Below are 15,595 nucleotides of genomic sequence, written 5' to 3' on the forward strand. Positions count from 1 at the left end.
CTTTCTTTTACTCACATAAGTTCTTGGGTTCTTCGAGGTCTTCCGGTCAACTCCGAGTACTCCGTCTACCCTTCAACTATCATCGGAAACAATCACAGTAAGCCACACAGCAAGCAGAAACAAAAGTGCGAAATGAATAGGAGTTTTATTTTTCTTGGACCTCCCTGGTCATAAGAAAAGTACCTGAAGCTTGCTATAGGAGGTTTGTGATCATCAGTGAATTTTGAATGGATGAAAGGAGGAATAGGTGATCCTTAACGAAACCTACAGAAAATATTACGATAAAAATGAGTGGAGGCGCTCATTAAACATAGCATGATTTTAGAAACATTTTGGAAGTTGTTTCACTGGATTTGGAGTTGTCATGCATATCCTAGAGATTTTCTATTATTGGATAAATAGCAAAAGGAAGCTATTTACTTAACGCAATAGCATCATGCCAGATAAAAATGTTGACCAAAGCTTCAAAAATAGGTTATGATATTAGAAGGCTTTGGGATTTGGAATCACTCCACTTGGAGTTGATTTGAATCGTCTAGGATTTTTGAAAGGTGAGGCTAGGAGTATTCAAATCTGTATAAGAATAGTGATACAACAGAAAAGTTTTTTGGAAAATGTGCAAAGAACATCTTTGGATAGCCCTTGATTTCAGGAACCTGCAGGATTATGAACCATCAATTTTGGAGCTCATATGATTATACTATAGATTTTTGAAGTTTCTGCCAAAAGGAAAAAAATGAAAGGGCTCAACCTCAGGGGCTATCCTGCGCCCATCGGCGCTCGGGAGGAGTTGGGCCGGCCCGTTGGCTCGGCCTGGCCAGCGAGCAGCTGCACCGAAGGCGTACTCCCTAAAGTACGCTTCCTCTGTGGGGAAGCGCGCCTGGAGGAAGCCACCTCCACTTATCCACCTGGGCCCGGCCAGATGGCCCCTTGGAGGCTGACCAGTGGGGTCGCCGGTCCCACTAGCCCGCCCGTCTCCCACGTCACGCCAGAGGTGGCTGGGGTGGCTGGCGAGCGTGCCAGAGCCCGCTCCGGCGCTCCGGACGCGTCTCACGGTTCTTCGGCTAGTTGCGAGCTCGGGAAGGGGAGCTCCACCTCCCTGTAGGGGTCCCAGACCTCGGAGAGGCCGGAGCTGGCTGCGGTGCTGGCCTCGACGGAGGGTGGCGACGGTGGCCGTGGGGACGGTGCTCCGGCCACCTGAGAGGAAGGATGGAGAGAGGGGAGGACTTGAGCCGTATAGGAGGGATCCCAGGGGGGCTAGAGGAGAGGGGGGAGCCCCTGGTTGGTCCGGCTCGAGCAGAGGCCACCGATGGGCTTCAACCATTGGAGGGGTAGGAGGAGGAGGATGCTTGGGAGGAGAGCAGGGGCTCGAAAGGGGGGGCCCTGGAGGTGCACAAGGGAGAAGGGAGCAAGAGAGGCTCGGGGAGAGGAGATAAGAGAGGGGGAGGGAGAGAGAGAGCTCGGGAGCTCTCGGTTGCTCCCTATGCATGACGGCCACACGCGTCAAAAGTTCAAAAGGAGGAGCTGTGGCATGCTAGCTGGGAGTGATTGGAGGCTACACAGCTTGGAGGCTAGCTGGTGTTGGGGAGTGATTGGAATGTTCAAAAGGAGGAGCTGTGGCATGCTGATACAAGTTGCATCGACTAGAAATGGCTTGGAGGAAGGAAACAAGGTGCAGAGCACCCATATTGCAGGCAAGGGTGTTGGTCACCATGGCCACCTATGCCCCGGGTGCCATTTTGACCACTCAAAGATTTCTCTGGGTGTGGGGCATGCTAGCTGGGGTGTGACTGAGGAGTTTGGTCTCTAGTAGAGTTCGTTTGAATGGCTTTTGACTGAGGTTAAGTTTTCAACAACAAACTTAGAGCAAAGAAAAGTGGGTCTCAAATGGGCAGTCTTGGGGAAAATCAATGTCTGACAGTGTTACCTCTGCAAGGACTACAACACTGCCAAGTTTGAGCTCAAGCAAAGGATGGTAGCTAGTACTTGCTGTGCAAAGCTATAATTCAGCCAGAAATCAACTTGTAGATGTGCTCCTCATTTTTCCTACATGAGCATGACATCTCTTGGTTTGAAATGATGCATTGACTTATTAGAGATGCCCTCGAAGAATGTGGGGGCTTGAGATTAAGCAGAAGTGGGGCAAGAGGGGTAAAAATGGTGCTGCCATGGTGAAAATGAAGGGTAGCTACAAGGAGTCTCCTGCAATAATTGACCAGAGGCCATGGCAAAGCTACTAGAGGTAAAAGGTAACTAGGGGAGGTTGTGGTAAAAATTTAAGCTCAAGGGTATACTGGAAGGGGCCAAAGTAGCCACTTTGGTGAACGCACACAAGGTGTTTGATGAGTGTCACGGCTACCAGATGGACTTCAATCGATATGAAACTTAACAGGATCAATTAATAGATTAAAATAAGCGTGGACACCAAATTTTTGATTTGGTGGAGAAGGTTTCCAATGTAGACTTGTAAAACCCAAGAAATGGGCAGAAATGGCCTTCTTCTTACAAATCTATTCAAATCGATTCCCACAAATCCAATATCTGGTGCGGGGGCATTATTTGAGCATTAAAGCATGCCCAAAAAGTTTGGGATCAATTGGAGAAACTTCATAATGTAGAGTTTCCCAAAGTCAAAAATCAACACAGAGGGTTTTGAGGGGCTTGGGACAAGTTCTTCTATTCTCCTTGATGGACCACTTGGTGTGGATGCATTATTGAAGTATTAGAACCTGTCCACCAAATTTGAGCACAATTGGAGACACTTGGCAATCTAGAGTTGCTCAAATTTGGATCTGGATAGATAGGGTTTTTGAATAATTAGGGGAATCAAATCAACTTGGATTGAGACCAAACTTGGCAAGATCATCACATATATCATATGTGACATGCTAGAATTTTACAGGAATTTATGGAGAATATTTATTATAGCAATATTCCAAAAGCTTGAAATAGGCAGGAAGTGTTTTGAAGGGTTGTGCCCAATATTTTGAACATGACCATGTGTTGGAACTCATATATATGAATATATATGCCCAATGAGTCTCCCTATGTTTTCTCAAATATTTACAAAGCAATAAAAATAACTTTCCTTCACAAGAGACCATTTCTGGTGTCACAGGAAGGCATTTAAATAAAATAGTAAGATAACTTTTAAAATTATAATATTATGGTTTTGAGAAGCCATTTTGATAATGGGTTTTATATAAAACACTTGTTGAAAGATATCTTCCCTAATTTGAGGACTTGTAGTACAAATCCCAACTCATGGGTTTTTTAAGGCTTAAATCAAGGAAATCCTTTTGGTGAAAATAAGGTTTGGTAAAAATTGGTTTGGTCCTAGACTCATGGCATGATCATTAGGCAAGGGTTTGGGTCAAGGATCTGAGTTTGGAGAGTAGCAGGAGCATTGGATTCAAACACAAGCAATAGCCAAGCAAGCAAACATCACATCAAGCATCACAAGCATTCACAAAATATTTAATTGGTCCTAATTTTGAGAAATGTCAAATCAGTCACAAGAGATAAAAACAGGGTGTTACAGACCTTACCCCCTTAAGAAAATGTCGTCCATGAGATTTCTAGGCTAGGTGTTGGAGAGATACAAAATCTTGAGTCAGAGGTGGTCTTCATGTCCACACGTTGCTCGTGTGGGTCTTGAAGTTCTTGATGATACAACTTTGAATGTTGTGCACGTCCTTGCCTGACCATGAGCGCGTTCTGGCAATAAGTTAGGATTGACCGAGGGTCAAGGACTTGGTGCACTATATTCATGCAAGGTTCTAGCTTGCAAATGCATTCCAAAGTCGGAATACGTGGCAAGATAATGCGTCTAGGTTTTTGTCTCGGGCTGCTCATGTCGGTTAGTGACATAAAGATGTCCCGGGTTAGAACATAAGGGTCACAGCCTTCGCGTAGCTCCCTGCTAACACGGAAGTCCATAACTCCTGTCAGTGAAAGGATCGACACCTATGGGGGCCTCAACGGTCCCCTTTTGCTAGTTTGGCGGGGAGAGGGGTCGCGACAAGAGCAGAACCAACAGTCAGGGCCCGGCAAGATCGTTTTTACCCAGGTTCAGGCCGCGTTGTGCGTAAAACACTACTCCTGCACTTGTTTAGTTATTTGTTTTAGTTTACTGTATATTTGTCCTTCTTATGGCCTTTTGATTGGTCAAAAATCCAAAAGTCCTTTCTACTGAGCTTTGGGCCTCCTTTTATAGGCGAAGGGGTCACCATTGTGGCTCAGAGGGTGAACGGTGGGTTCAAGAGCGGAACAGCGGAGACTGCCCGCCACAGTGTTACTGCGGTGCATTAAATGCTTCGACAGGCTTCCTGACCTTGTCAGGGGGAGTTGGACACGTACCCACACGTGGCAACGTCGGGGTCTTGCGCTGTCGTGTGGGCGGACGCATGGTCCATGCATCAACGGTGGCGTGTTCATCGGTGGAGGCGATCATAGGACGCGAAGGCGCCCTGGGCCCACGCCTCTCTTCGGGCCTTCTTTTCCTCCCCAACAGGGTTACCTTGCTGGGGGTTCTTCTCCTTCCTCTCGGCAGGGAGGTGATGGCCTGCCGAGGACTTTTCAATCTTCCCGGCAAGGATAGCTTGCAGGGGCTCGGTCCTTCTTCCTTGGCGGGAGGGTCTCGCCTTGGCAGTGTCTATCTTCCCAACGGGGAGCTCCTGCCGGGGTCTCTTCATCATTCCCAACAAGCGGGCGCTTGCCGGGGGCTTGTAGTCTGCAGTTGGTGGGCTTCCGAGCCTTTCTTCCGCCCTATGCTCCAACGAGGCGCCTTGCCGCTGTGGAGGGGGCTGCCGGTGTCCGCGCACTAGTCCGGGGCACTGGAGACACCAGTCTTTAGTGCACCGACAGGAGCCCTCGGGCCTGGGCCACACACGCATGCGAGGCATTGTTGGGCCAGGCCCAAATCGGTGCACGGACTCGCAGGCGTCGGGCTTATCGGAATCGAGCCATTGAAGGTTTTCTTTCCCCACGTCGTGCATTGAACGCGCGAAGTGGGTGGGTGCGCGGCGTGCGCATGATGGCCCCTTTATTCCCTGGAAACGCTTCTGGCACGCGTAGAGCATGCGAGGCGGCGGTCGGGCAAGTGGCGTTCATGGCCTCAAAAGCCGCGGGCGTGGATGGGCCCGCCCCTGCATGGATTGGCACATCAGGGCGGTTCCATGTTCCGCTCGTGACTTGAGGGCGATTGGGCGAGAGGGGCAGCGACTTTTGGAGTGAGGAGGGTGGCCTCCGAGCTTTGACCTCTAAATTGGGGTGTTTGCGCGCAGGTTTTGCCCATCCATCTCACTCTCGAAGCCTTCAATGCCTGCCTCCTTGTCTCTCTTCCTTCTTTTCAACTTTGTCGGTGGCACCTGTCCCTAACCATGGTTAGGGGACGGGCCGGCCCCCATTGACCGCAAGGGCGGGAAGGGGATCCCGCTCGGATCATGCCACAACTTCTGGGGACGCAGCCAGCGACTGCCCCGTCGACCGTAGAGGGAGAGGCTCAAGGGGCCGAGGACGCCGGGGACGTGGTCGAGGGAGGCGGAGTTCTACCTCGGTCTCCCTTCTCGTGCCCTCTTCTTTGGGTGGCCACTCGGAGGCGACGCCATTCGAGTTCATCGTGGAGCTTTGGGGCCCCCTTCGGGGTCACTTGCATCTCCCTCGTATCCTCATCATGGTGATGGAGGTCGAGCGGCCTCCCGTCTTCTGGCTGCGAGCGCACGAATACTCTCATGGCGCCATGCAGGTGTACGCGGAGTATCCGAAGCCCCATTCCATGCTACTTGGGCGCGGCTGGAAGGCCTTCGCTCATGCTCATGGACTCGAGGATGGCTACGTCCTCCGTTTTAAGCTGACGGAGGCCTGTATGCTTGTCGCCAAGTTCTACGGGTGCTCTGGTGTGCGTCTCGACTGCTACGAAGAAGGCTCGAGCGGCATTGAATGCTCCGCTTCGAGCGACAGCGGCGGGGAGGGCGGCCGTGGTGACGGTGCTGGGCCTAGTCTGAAGCCCGCGGGAATCGAACCGGAGGACGATTCCCCTAGCTGGGACTGAGTGCTTCCTTCATTGGCGCGGCCCGGTCACACCCCCGTCTCCCTCGAGGGGGGATCTCAACTGGATCCGTCGCCCCCTTCCCGTGACTTGACGAGGCCGAACCTGCTCCCGTCGGTACAGTGCTGGTCCCGGAGGAGCCAGCATGGATGTACCTCGGGCCTTGTTGCGTCTTGGTTTCTGAAGTCCAATTCCTCTGCGTAGGTCGATCCTCGTTTTTTAGAAGACAAAGTCTTGAGGTTAGGATAACAACGCTTTGTAAGTGGAATCAAATGTATCCATACAAATGAATGAATAGGTGCGTCCTTTATTCGACTCTCATCTTGTATGATTATTCTCTTGCACTTTTCAGATGCTTGCCGGCTTGACTTATCCTGCCGTGAGTTCTTAGCAGAGCGGATCCTCAGAAAACTCAACAGAGGAGGCCGTCACCGGCAATACTCATTGCCGCACTCAGTGCAACCATGTAAATCGTCGAGCGCGGCTCTAGGCGAAATACAGTGCTACGTAGCCTTCCGAAACGTTGAACGAGTTCTAAATGAGATGAGGGTGCTCTGTGGCCGCTCAAGTCATTGAACAGGCTCGAAACGAAGTCAGAGTGCACTGATCTTACCAAGGTCCATCTACATGCAAGATTTCCATACAGATGTCGATGCTTCAAAACGATAAAACTAGTCTACCAAAAGTCTGGCAAGAGGTTTGCTTCTGTACTTATCTCGCGCATCGCGGCATTCTTAGCCGCAATGTCTGGAGGTGCTGCCCAGGAGGAATATCTTGCACCCCTGGCAAGCTGACGTTGCCCCCAGCGGCCTCCTCGCTTACGAGGTTCTCGCTGGTGCCTTTTGGCCACATTAAAGGAAAGAGGCGCACCGGGGCGCAACACTTTATCATCTCTTTTGCAAGAGGCTTGCTGGCGGAGCCCCCGAGCGCATCTTTCCGGTGTCACAATGCTCCAAGGAGAAATGCGAGCCGGAGGGCGCTTTAAGGGGCGGTTCTAGGCCATGCAACACTCTAGAGATGTGCGACGGCCGGAGTAAGCGTCGGAGGCCTGGCCGAAGCCCCCTGTCACGCCCTCGACAGCAGCGCGGGCGTTCCAACGAGGTGTGTCGGCCAGGCAATGTAGAGCTCGGGGCTTCCACTCCTTCCACCCGCGCTCGCATAGCACTTATGGAGGTGATATGTGCCCTCGCACGCGGGCAGGGCAGCCACTGCCTCATCCTGCTCCGGGAGGATGCTGCGGCAAACTGAGATCCGTGGATCCGTCGAACGGCTCGTCGGATCGGGAAGGTGTTGATGCCGGCCTGCTTTCGGCGATCCCCCTACGTGGCACACCAAAGATGTCAGTGCAAGGATCGACACCTATGGGGGCCTCAACGGTCCCCTTTTGCTAGTTTGGCGGGGAGTGGGGTCGCGGCAAGAGCAGAACCAACAGTCAGGGCCCGACAAGATCGTTTTTACCCAGGTTCGGTCGCGTTCTGAGTAAAACCCTACTCCTCTGCATGTGTTTAGTTATTGTTTTAGTTTACTGTAGATCTGTCCCTCTTACGGCCTTTCGATTTGTTAAAAAGCCAAAATTCCTTTCTACTTAGCCTCGGGCCTCCTTTTATAGGCGAAGGGGTCACCATAGTAGCTCATAGGGTGAACAGTGGGTTCATGATAGGAACAGCGGCGACTGCCGCCACAGAGTTACTGCGGTGCATTAAATGCTTCGATGGGCTTCCTGACCTTTTCAGGGGGAATTGGACACATGCCCCCACGTGGCAACGTCGGGTTGTTGCGCTGGCGTGTGGGCGGATGCGTGGTCGATGCATGAGCGGTGGCGTGTTCGTCGGTGGAGGCGATCCTAGGACGTGAAGGCGCCCTGGGCCCGCGCCTCTCTTCGGGCCTTCTTTTCCTCCCCGACAAGGTTACCTTGCCGGGGGTTCCTCTCGGCAGGGAGGTGATGGCCTGCCTAGGCCTTGTCAATCTTCCTGGCAAGGATAGCTTGTCGGGGCTCAGTCCTTCTTCCTTGGCGGGAGGGTTCGCCTTGGTAATGTCTATCTTCCCGGCGGGGAGCTCCTGCCAAGGTCTCTTCTTCATTCCCAACAAGCGGGCACTTGCCGGGGCTTGTAGTCTGCACTTGGTGGGCTTCCGAGCCTTGCTTCCGCCCTATGCTCCAGCGACGCGCCTTGCCGCTGTGGTGGGGGCTGCCGGTGTCCGCACACTAGTCCGGGGCACTCGAGACCCCAGTCTTTAGTGCACCGACAAGTCCCTTAGGGCAGGCAAGTTATGGTCACAGGTTGTCTTCATCCTCGAGCGTGTTGTAGTGGGTCTTCGAAGACTTGTTGTGAAAGGTTCTTGGTTGCATCTCGCCCATGAGCCTAGGCTCGGAGAATCTGAGCCCAGATCATGTCCTATCATCTCGGTAGTTTCGTGGGGGGTTCTCGATGATCTGCTACCCAAGGGTACATGCCGGTCATCCAGTACCTAAGGTCTTGGACTCGGCAGGCGGGTGAATCACCTTTAGCAGGTTTTCACCATGATCCTCTTAGGACTCTAGTCCTTGATTTGTACCAATAAGAGGCTCTCTCATTTCCCTCGTTGTCCAAAGCTTTCATCGTCATGAATCGTCGAGGCTTCTTGACATCGTTGATGTAGTCGATGCAGGATCGGTGGTTGACTTCTTCTGCTTCTTCTTCATTGTCGTGGTTTCCCAACCATGGCAGTTCTTCATCTTGTCTCGGGTAGGATATACTTTCGCTGCCTTGAGGTTGCTTCGAGATGCCCACCTTCTCAAGATAACACCTTCTCTTGAGGGGCATAACCATCGGCGTTCCTTGGGATCGTCCAAACAGGACAAAGGTGTTCTTTCTCTTATTGGGTAATTAAGTATGTCATTCATGAGGATAACAACATACTTCCCCAAGCATAACATAAGCACAATGCTCATGAGACAGGTGAGGGGAACGGAAACTCGCTATGGGCGGTCATTAGCGGAGGGGTTTGTGGTCCAGCACGATCTAGTTCTTCATGCCCATGTTTGTCATGGACACGGTGGTGGTGGTCGGGTGTGGTACTAACCATATTACAACGACTTAGAGTCGTCTCTTATGGTCATAATCCGGTCATCTTATGGCTCGGTGATGCTTTGGGGTTTCAAGGAACTTAGGACATAAGTGAACACCTATCATCTTATCTCATGCACACTCAATAGTCGAACCTCTCACTCTGGACAAAAATCACCCTATTTATCAAAGGTAACATCTTACGTAAGTCGACTCCATACCACTCATGCTGGTCAACTCCAGGGTTGAGGGAGGGACTAAACCCAAACACCACAAGTATGGTGTAGCTACATTGCACATGCATCCCTTTGCAAGAACCTCGGGTAAACATACAAGCTGCTATGCTTGAACTGAGATGCTAGAAATCCAAATGTCCAGCTAGATCATTCAATGGACAGGGTACTGCATTTCTATATTAAGGAAACACGTAGCATTCCAATCCAAGATCTTGTTCCCTTTCTACGAATCCGATCAAGTGGTCCATCAATCCGGTCGATCATCACTGGACCTATCACTCCTACAAATCTAATATTGATGGGGTTCTACAGGATCACATAGAGTACTCATAATTCACATATTACCTCAAGGATTACGTCGTAGTCTATCCACCAACTTCCAATATAATGGCCAACCAATCTCTAAGGTCATGCTTATACAGGTTCGTAAGTTATTCCTACAGCTCCAATTACTTCTACTCGTTATCCACCGAGAAACATGGTATCATGATCGAGATCATAGGGCTTAATCCAATTTGGTCTGAACCATGTGGTCTCTGTCATCATCGATACTCTATTGAGAGTACCTATTAAATCCAAAACTCAAGTCCAATAAGAACTTTTACTCGTTACTCCAAGTATTTATGGTAAAATCTTCAATCCATGCCACTACTCGATAAAGTCAATTATATCACCAGGAATTATTTCTCGAGATCATAATCGTCCAATTGAATCCAAACCTACTCCAGGAACATGTAGGTTATGCTACTCTATCAACTTGTTCCACCAAGTTCACCGACCTTTATAAGGGTCTTACGATCTACCAAGATAGTCTAGCTATATCCTCAAGACACCTATTATCATCACAACAATCCTTAGTCTAATATTCTCATATGCGAGAATGGTCCTTCTTATTGCATCATGGTTTTGCTGATGGCTTAAGATTGAAGGATACTTGTTCACTATGATCACTCGTTCCATAAGGAACCTGGTGCTAAGTGGGGTTTTATTGGGGCTCGACGGGTGCTGCGGCAAACCCGTGTATCAGACATGTGACCAGATATTTGAGCCGGAAAGTCTTGTGGGGGTTAGGATGGGCCAAGGAGGGTTTCCGATCTTGAGGGAAAGCATATCTCCTACGGATTGCGTGCTTAAGCATGGTATAGTTAGTGTCTTTAGTGTCAAGCTGTCTGTCGAAGTGGACGTAGTTTAAGCAGCACTACCCAACTGTCCTTGACCGTGGTCACGGCTATTCGAATAGTTTACACTCTGCAGAGTTTGTACGCTGTACCCACGAGATCCGGGAAACTTCCGTGTCATCCATGACTCGCGGTATATAACATACCGGAGGTAAGTACCCGATCAATGCCTTTCCCCTGACGATACTAGACAAAGAGTTCCGCTCGACACTACTAGGAAAATGGCTATAGATGATATAGACACTAATGGCGCACCAGACAAGTAGTGCGCCACTACTATGTATTAGTGGCGCACCATGTGCAGGTGTGCCATTAGTGTGATGGACACTAATGGCGCACCACACACTCGGTGCGCCACTACTATATTTTTTTATTATTATTTTTTGCAAAACTACTAATGGTGCACAAGGAGCTGGTGCGCCATTAGTAACCAGGGTTACTAATGGCGCATCTGTTGGTGATGCGCCACTACTATAATTTTTTTTGTTTTTTTTGGCAAAACTACTAATGGCGCACCACAGCTGGTGCGCCATTAGTAACCAGGGTTACTAATGGCGCATCTGTTGGTGGTGCGCCACTACTATAAAAAAAATTGTTTTTGTTTTTTTTTGCAAAACTACTAATGGTGCACAATAGAAGGTGCGCCGTTAGTAACCAGGGTTACTAATGGCGCACTTGTAGGTGGTGCGCCACTACTATATTTTTTTTTGCAAAACTACTAATGGCCACCGCTCCACCGCCGACGACGACCCCCCGCACCCTCCCCGCTTCACCGCCACCGCCGACCCCCCGCACCCTCCCCCGCTCCACCGCCGCCGCCGACCCCCCACACCCTCCCCCGCTCCACCGCCGCCGCCGACCCCCCGCACCCTCCCCCGCTCCACCGCCGCTGCCGACCCCCCGCACCCTCCCCCGCTCCACCGCTGCCGACGACCCCCCGCACACTCCCCTGTCTCCTCGCTCGGTTCCCCCGAACGGAATCGGTCGAGCGCACCACCCACCCCCTCCCTCCCCCCCCCGAGCGCCATTGCTATCCAAAAATAATAACATTACTAATGGCGCACCTTTCTGGGGTGCGCCATTGTTATCCAAAAAAGATTACTAATGGCGCACCTCTCTAGGATGCGCCATTGCTATATAAAAAAAAGATTACTAATGGCGCACTGCATGGGGATGTGCCATTGCTATCAAAAAAAAATTCTGATGGCGCACCGCTCGGGGGTGCGCCATTGCTAACCGGCAGTGCCTCTCCTCTCCCAAATCCAACCGGCCACTCTCTCTCCCGTGCCCACTATCTCTCTCCACCCCCACCCCCTCCCCCGTGCCGTCAGCCAGCCACATCCCCGCCGCGCGGCCTCGCCCCCCACCCGCCGAGGGATCTCTGGATCTGGGCGGCCTCGGCGCTCGCGGCTCCAACGCCACCTCCCCTTCCCACGCCGCTGCGCCGTGTCCCGCCGCACTAGTGACCAGGCGTCGTCGGGCCCAGCCCTCACCCCGCCGCCCTCGCAGGCGCCTCCCTCGCCTTCAGGGGTCGCCGCGCAACCCTCGTCCCGCCGCCCTCGGAGCTCTCGGCGGTAGATCGACCCCGTCCTCCGCCCCCGCGCCCGCGCCTGCGCTGAAGAGGTAGGCTTCTCCTCCCCGTTGGCTACACGCTGCCCATCTTCGTCCGCTCTCCCCACCCCTCGCTCTCTCTCGTGCGACTCTCAACGCCCTGCGGATCTCACCGACTCGTCGCCGGCGCGTTTAGTCGTTGCTGCGAACGTTCAGCGCTTCCTCCCCCCCCCCCCCCCCCCGCGCGCTCGGGAGAGCAGGGACTGCTCTGCCGCCCTCCCCTCCCCCTCATCCTTCTCCCATCGTTCTCTCCCCCTCCTCCTATCAACTCCCTCTCGTATTAGTTGCACATCATTGGTGGTTGTGGGGGGTGAATCTCCCGTTCCCCAAAGTCCTCCTCCCCTGTATGAGCACTCTTTTTGGTTTGATTTGCTTACTCTAAAGCTATTTTGATCTGGAAACTGCTAATAGGGCTGATCTGATGCTAAAACTGACGCAAATGACGACTAAATTTGATGCCATGCCAAATCTGACGCAAACGATGTTTATATGTTTATGTGATACTAAGTCTGATGCCATACCTTTCTATACTAAATTGTTAGAGACTCACGTGATGTTTATCTTAGATGACGGTGTATAAACAGCTTGGTTCATTTATATGGATGTAATTATATAAATAGGTGTGTAATTCAACCGATGTTGTTCTTCTGGTGTGCTTGACCTGGGTTTACTGGGTTAAGCTTAGGCTTGTTGTTTCTCTCGGTTTGATGCTGAAGTGGTCTGGGAGTCGGGGCCGATGGTATGGGTCAGCATGGTTAGTCATGAGTCGTGGCCTGCACGACACGTCAATGCTCTCTGATGGCTTAACTTTTATTACGGTGATTTTTCATGTATCAGGTCGAGAGAACCATTTGTGTGAGCGATTTTGGTTTGAAATTTCCTCTGTTACCGTACTAATAGCGTCATTGTTGTGTACTCAAAACTCATGTTTAGCACGGGGGATTTGCATACGGTTTATGCGATGTATGTAATTGCACAGGGGACTTTATGTTGTGCTAATTTTGGTTTGTTGGTGGTGTTAGAAGTATAGAAATGAACAAGTGTTAATGTCGTTCATATTTGTCTTGTTCGAAGTATTAAATTTCTTGACACATAGATTTATGCCTTTTTTAATCTTGTTTACAAATTAGTTTAATTAGTTGTTTAGGGTGAAAACAGTAACATGATGTAGAATGCTTTCTTTTCTGTCAAGCGTGGCTCGGAGTTACAAACATTCTTCTCGTTAGGAAAATGAAGCGAGTCGTCCGGTGTTTGATCTACACATAAGTAATTAATATATTTTCATTAGTAACACAACATACACGTAGCGCATATGGTAGGCACATAGGTATGAACTATGAAGCGAGTCGTCAGGTGTTTGATCTACACATTAGATTGTTTATAAATATTTTTCTGCCTGTTTTTTCTCCATCTAGCGTACTTGTCCTACTCCCAACAGAATGCATCCTGTACCGATTCTGTTTGGTTTGGCACAGCTTTAAAATCTATCTATGCACTTAGCAACACAGATGTTGTTAGGCTGTCAGCAATTGAACATTTCTCATTGCTTAATTTGCTTTTTAGACTACCAAATATCTTCGTGAACAGGACTTGAACACAGGTTTGGTGCAATGGCGAATATGAACATAACTCGCATCTTGGAGAAGGTATCAACTACACCAATTCACATTTCTTGATAAGGAATCCTCAGTTTTTGCTCGGTAACATTTTTTCCTTGTATATGTGCCTTCAGATGACAGGGAAAGATAAAGACTACAGATATATGGCCACATCTGATCTGCTTAATGAGTTGAACAAAGAGAGTTTCAAAGCAGACCAAGACCTTGAATCAAAGTTGACTAACATTGTTCTTCAACAACTTGAAGATGCTTCAGGAGATGTTTCTGGTTTAGCTGTGAAATGGTACCTTTCCTATAAAATACTTGCTTACTTAATCCATTGTTTGTGTTCTTGATGTCTTAATAAATTACGTACATAGTTTGCATGAATTTATTGTGAATGTTCAATATATCCTTTAATTAGGGCTGATTGGTAGCATTTGGTTTACTTTCATTTCTTCTTACCATTATCTATTGCCTCTTGTTCTATTATCTGGAAGCATAATTGTTCGACAGACGTACCATATGCTTATGAAAATGAAACTTGTAAATACATTTCTAGGTTTCAAGGGTTTGTAACATAAAAAATGTTCAGTACTTGTTTCATGGCTCATTAGTTTTTCTAAAATTAAATGCAATTTGCTTGATACATTTCTTCTTTTGTTGACACGGAAAGAGTGCTGAAATTAAATGTGAATGTCTTGATATATTAGGTGATGTGCTTCATAGACCCTGAACTACTGGTATGAAAATTAATGCCATTATGATACGAGTCATCTCCGCATTGAAATTCTGTTGCACATTATCTTTCTGTTGCACAATGACCCTTTGCCCACGTGAAGTCAGATTGATCTTTTCTCTCAATGTAGGAACTGCATCCATGCCTCCAGAATGGCCGCAGGGCTATCATCAGCGTCGTCGATCTAACAACCGATTCTTCTGAGAAAGGACTTAAGGTATTTCTTCTCAGAGTGGATCTATATTTTATGAAGAAGAATTAGTGGCCCAATTCCTAATATTTCGTCATGATGAATACGTATATAGTTACTTAGTTTGACATGTTTAAGTAATTAGAAGGGTGCGAGGTGGCATGGTAACCATAGTGCAGCTAAAGTAATTGTTAAGAATGATCTTTTTTCGTAAAAAATTACCCATAGTTTATGTTGGAATTTTGGCAAAAGACTAAGTAGATCATTTAGGGTTCCTCCAAAAATCCTAATAGATGGGTTAGAGTGTATATGATATCACTTTTAAGATTGTTTAATATAAAGTGACAAAACTTCTGCTATAACAAGTGGGTAACTTTTATCGAAACTATATTGTTAACTATGATATCATGATAATCTTTTGATCGAATATTTTTAATACGCATATGAGATTTGAACAACTTGATATGGTTCCACTTTCTTCACAAATTTGTGCAAAATGTTTTCAGGTACTCAACCTATTGATGCACATGGACATGATGACTCTCTAGCGTTTATGGACCAACCAACCTGTAATTATGGACCTTATTGTCTTGTAGACCATTTGGTGTTTCGAGTGTTTTGGAGCTTGCACTTTGTGCATGTAGATACAAACTTGTGTGTTCTGGACCATCTGAAGTCTCTCATAGTAACCAATAGTCCTTATCTTTTTGTGACTTGTGTTAGATGATTGTTAAGATGGTCAAAACTATGCTTCCTCTAGGTTAATTTGTTTGTCAACTTGCGTTCAATGTATGTGCATGTTTATAAACATATTTTCATTGTGGTGTAATATGTGTTTATATTGAACCTTCTTGTGGGTGTGAGGATAATAATTGAATATTTTTAGAGCTGGTAGTATAACCTGTGGTGCACCATGAGCTATACTAATGGCATACCTCGGAGGCATACTA

General features: G+C 48.8%; 1 long non-coding RNA gene across 2 annotated transcripts; it reads left to right on the forward strand.

The window, feature by feature from the left end:
- Positions 1–11,824: 11,824 nt before the first annotated feature.
- On the forward strand, positions 11,825–15,353 carry LOC123395543. 2 transcript variants are annotated; one of them, XR_006609784.1, is made up of 5 exons: positions 11,825–12,130; positions 13,706–13,764; positions 13,851–14,020; positions 14,586–14,672; positions 15,152–15,353. It is a non-coding gene; the product is annotated as an uncharacterized LOC123395543 (long non-coding RNA). The 2 variants fall into 2 exon arrangements; XR_006609783.1 differs by having other exon boundaries at positions 11,826–12,130; positions 13,682–13,764.
- The last annotated feature ends 242 nt before the right edge of the window (positions 15,354–15,595 follow it).

The sequence above is a fragment of the Hordeum vulgare genome, chromosome 5H (assembly GCF_904849725.1).
Source record: "Hordeum vulgare subsp. vulgare chromosome 5H, MorexV3_pseudomolecules_assembly, whole genome shotgun sequence".
Lineage (NCBI taxonomy): Eukaryota > Viridiplantae > Streptophyta > Magnoliopsida > Poales > Poaceae > Hordeum > Hordeum vulgare.